Source organism: Gavialis gangeticus, unplaced genomic scaffold (genome assembly GCF_001723915.1).
Source record: "Gavialis gangeticus isolate Ggan-Ray unplaced genomic scaffold, GavGan_comp1, whole genome shotgun sequence".
NCBI classification, from domain to species: domain Eukaryota; kingdom Metazoa; phylum Chordata; order Crocodylia; family Gavialidae; genus Gavialis; species Gavialis gangeticus.
The window spans coordinates 29,431,222-29,435,364 of record NW_017728998.1 but is presented as its reverse complement, the minus strand read 5'-3'; the positions used below and the strand labels follow the sequence as shown (position 1 = coordinate 29,435,364).

Genomic DNA, 4,143 nt, shown 5'->3' with positions numbered 1-4,143 from the left:
CAGAAGGGAGGAGGGGCATGCCAATGCCTGTGCGGGTGGCCTCGCCCCCCCATGGCATACCGACCCCGTTCCCCCCCACTGCCACCTCCAAGGAGCAAGAGAGGGAAGGGAGAGGAGGGGCGAGGCCAGCTCTGGTGGCCTCGTCCCCCTCCACTCCACTCCACTCCACTCCACTCCACTCCACTCCACTCCACTCCACTCCACTCCACTCCACTCCACTCCACTCCACTCCACTCTTGCTACCTACAGGGAGCAGGATGGGGGGCAATGACAGTTGTGCTGGTCTCATCCCCCCTCCGCTTCATCCCGTGTCCCCACCATCATGGTGGTGCACTGCCACCTGTCCGAATGCTTCTTCACACTCTGTTTGGCTGTTTGTCAGCCAATCAGAGCATGAATAAAGTGTCATGGACAGACAGATAGATTAATGCTTTTGTAATATTAGAATAGTTCTCTTTGTAAAGCTTCAATTTAAATAACGCATATAAAATAATATCTGATAAAGGCCCAAAGCATTTCATTTTAAAACTGTATTAAATAAAAAAAAAATAGTGTTGCACAATAAGGATGAGCTGAAGTATGTGAAATAAGATTGATAAAACTGTGACTAACTGTTGGTAACTGAAGAAGTTACTGATGACTTCAGTAAATGATGCAGGCAGAACACTCCCCTGGAAACTGAATACCCAGACTGAAGTCCTATCCCCAACTCCCTCCTGACAAGTATGTTACTTAGCATCTATGCAAACTTCTTTCAGTAGTATTTAACAGCCTCTAGTGGTTTCAGTTTGAATAGCAATATGCAACAAACTTTTAATTCTGTATTTAACAAGTACAAAGTCATCTAAAACACCTGAATTAAGAACATATGAACTATAATAAAGAGCTCATACACTTCTATATATAGGGAGTCTTCTACCAATGCCTGAATAATTGGGAAACATGGTAAGACATTAAAAAAAAGTCTCATTTTAGCTGTATGTCATATCCTCCCCCGCCTCCCAAAATCCACAAATGCCTTGGGTGAGCTATAAACTGCATGCTGTCACTAAAACATCTACAGGATTCACTTTTCAAAATGTAGCTCTCAGTGACAAGAGAATTCTAAAATTCCCTCTGAAACCAGAAGCTTAATGTCAGTAATATCCATTTTCGTAAACATACATATCATGGTGGGGCATGCAAGAACAGAACATTGCTCAGTCTAAACAGAAGTTTATAAACAGTTTCCAACCTGTTCTCTGCTCTTTGAAGCACATCAGTTTTTTAAAACAAAAACCCCCAAAAACAAAACAAAAAAAAACAACCCACTGTTCTGGATTTAATGTTCTGCTCTAACAAAGCTGATCTTGACATTAAACAGTAAAAGTGACAGACAATTTAACTGACTTTAACAGAAAGAGCTCAAATTATTTAAAAAACAGCTACTGCACAAAACAGTAGGAAAATCATCTGTAAAAAAGGGAGCCAAGATGCAACGTATTTGATTTAGTTTGATTCTTTTAAACTTCTCTGGCACCTTGAAGCATTTGCACAAACACTGGATATCTCATACTAAAAACATGAGGCTCCATTTTGAATCTACTACTGAAAACTGGTGTAACAAGTTCTTTTGTAAGAGGAGTGCTCAACCTCTAGCCTGCAGGCCAAATGTCACCCACAGAGCCATGGCATCTGGCCTGTAGGACTCCCCACAGGTCAGGAAATTTGGCGGTGGTGGAGCAGTGGCAGTTAATATTGCCACCCTTCCCACTGCCAAACCCCACAGGGGTACATGACTGTGGGGGGAGGCAGTGATATGCCCATGCCCTGCCCCTATCCCTCACTCCCAAGCCACAGTCCCCCCAGCCCTGCTGCTGCCCCTCACTCCTGACCCACAGTACCCTGCCTCCAGACTATGCTGGTAACCTTCACTCCCAACCCCCTGTCCCTGCTGATACCCCTCACTCCTGACCTAAAACCCCCTGCCTCCCCCAGCCCTGATGATGCCCCTCATGCCCGACCTGCAGCCCCCTGACCCCTCCAGCTCTGCTGATGCCCCTCACTCCTGACCTACCGTCCACTGCCTGCCCCTCTGCCCTGCTGGTGCCTCTCACTCCTGACCTGAAGCCCACTGCTTCCCCCAGCCCTGCCTCCCCGCTCACTCCCAATCTACATCTCACTGCCCAGCCCTGCTGCCCATGCAGCTCCCTACTGCCCCAGAAGAACCCCTCCTCACCCACCCCCTTCCCCTGCCCTGCTGCAACCCCAGTGTCAGCAGGCATAAGCACGCACACGCGCATGCACGTACACACGCACCTTCCCCTGATGCCCCTAGCCCCAAGCAACTCCTTGCTGGGGCAGAGGCAAAGCAAAATCCTGGACATTTGCTGATATTTTAAAAAACTGCCCTGATGGAGATGGGAGGACCCAAAAAGAAGACGCCCACGAAAACCCAGCTTGGTAACCCTAGCTTTCCCCCCCACCGCTGCAGGGCTGGTCTGGGACTGGGTCAAGCCTCCTTCCTTCCTACCCCATGGGGATGAATTGGGGCTGGGCCATACTGCCTTCCCCCATGAACGGCTGGATGGGGTCCCAGCATAACCACCTTGGGTGTTGGATCAGGACAATGGGCCAGATCCGGGCCATGGATGGAACAAGTACCGCTCATCCAGCTTGTTGGCTAAAGAGGTTGAGCACCACTGTTCTATACACCAAAGTCCATGTTTAACTCTAGAAGAAAACAAACAAAATACAGAATTGCTGGGGAGCCAAAAGAAAAAAGCATGGTGTCACTAGTATTTAAGGAAAAGATGTGGCTTCTAGGTGAAATCTTCTGCCTATTGACACTGATCAAATAAGCAGATAAGGTTGTGGCTGGGAACTTTTGGTCTGTGGGAACTTAGAAACCAATGGCAGGCTACATAGGATCTGCTAACACAGCTATCCAAGGCTGACTAGTATGCCTTATATTTTAGGTCTTTTTATTGTATTTTACTTGTGCAGATGTTGTTTCTGTTCTTCTCTAAACGCAGTAAACATGAAAGCCATCAGTAACTACAGCTATTACCAAACACTGGGAAAAGTGTTATGCCTCAAAGTGAAGGAACTGGTAAGAAGTGAATAGGTAATTTACATAAACTAAAGGGAAAACATTAAATACAGTCAACATTTATTAAGAAATAAGATGGAAAGGATTCTTGTTCACATTTAAAAATTTTTTTTTTTTAAAAATCAGTTCTTCTGGATTCTTCAAGTTCAAAATGAACCACTAAATAAAGTCTTGTTGAAATAAAGCTAATGATACTGAAAACAAAATATTTCCAATTCCACAGATGTTACAGCAATAGCCAAATTCCATTTTTCCCCAGAATCAGTTAAGCATTGGCTTCACTGGATGAGGTGTGCATCCTTATAGGCCTGACTAATAAAAATCAGTTGGTGTTCATCTGGTATTTCAATTAATAAAAATATTAATGGGGAGAAGAATCAGAGCCACCCAAAAAGAATAACTGTATGCATGACAGTTTCTCTTGAAGTTCAGTTCCAACCTACCTAAACACAGGAGATGGAAGTAGCCATCCCGCTGGGAGAGGAACACCCCACTATTCTGTTGCTTTGGATTTTCTATCTTCATTTCCTCCTAATAACAGTGATGTCAGAACTCCCTCCATACCTTATGAGGAAGTGTCCTGGGATAACGGGTAACAAACCAACTAAAGAATAATCTTTGTTGATTATCAGAACATTTTTCGCTTTATACCCTTTGGAAATGCACTGAATTTCATCTTGGATAACAGAATTTTTAGAACTGTCCGCTTCTCCTCCACGTGACATATACTGGCCATGATTAGGTAAAGAACCTTTTCCGCTACCTTCAAGCCTGTAAGACTTTCAGATCTACAGATTCTTAGGGAGCTACCTAAATTGCACTGAGTGAAAGGGATTTTTGCAAGCCCAGAGCCAATTTTACAGCCTTTTCACAGCGAGCCCACCTCTCACCACTGACTGGCCAAGGGGTCCTGGTGGCCCTGCCACTCACCACTGATTGGCCGAGAGAACAGTCTGTTACATGGCCAGACCCTTGCTGCTGACTGGTGGAGAGGGTCAGAATGGTGTGACTGGCTGCCCTCTCAGCCAATCAACAGTGGGGGGGGGGGGGGG

General features: G+C 45.6%; 1 protein-coding gene across 1 annotated transcript in view; it reads right to left on the bottom strand.

Annotated features, from left to right (window-relative positions):
- The window catches only part of LONP2 (lon peptidase 2, peroxisomal), a 109,180-nt gene that overhangs the window by 81,260 nt on the left and 23,777 nt on the right, over positions 1-4,143 (bottom strand). The gene's annotated exons all lie outside the window — the stretch shown is intronic.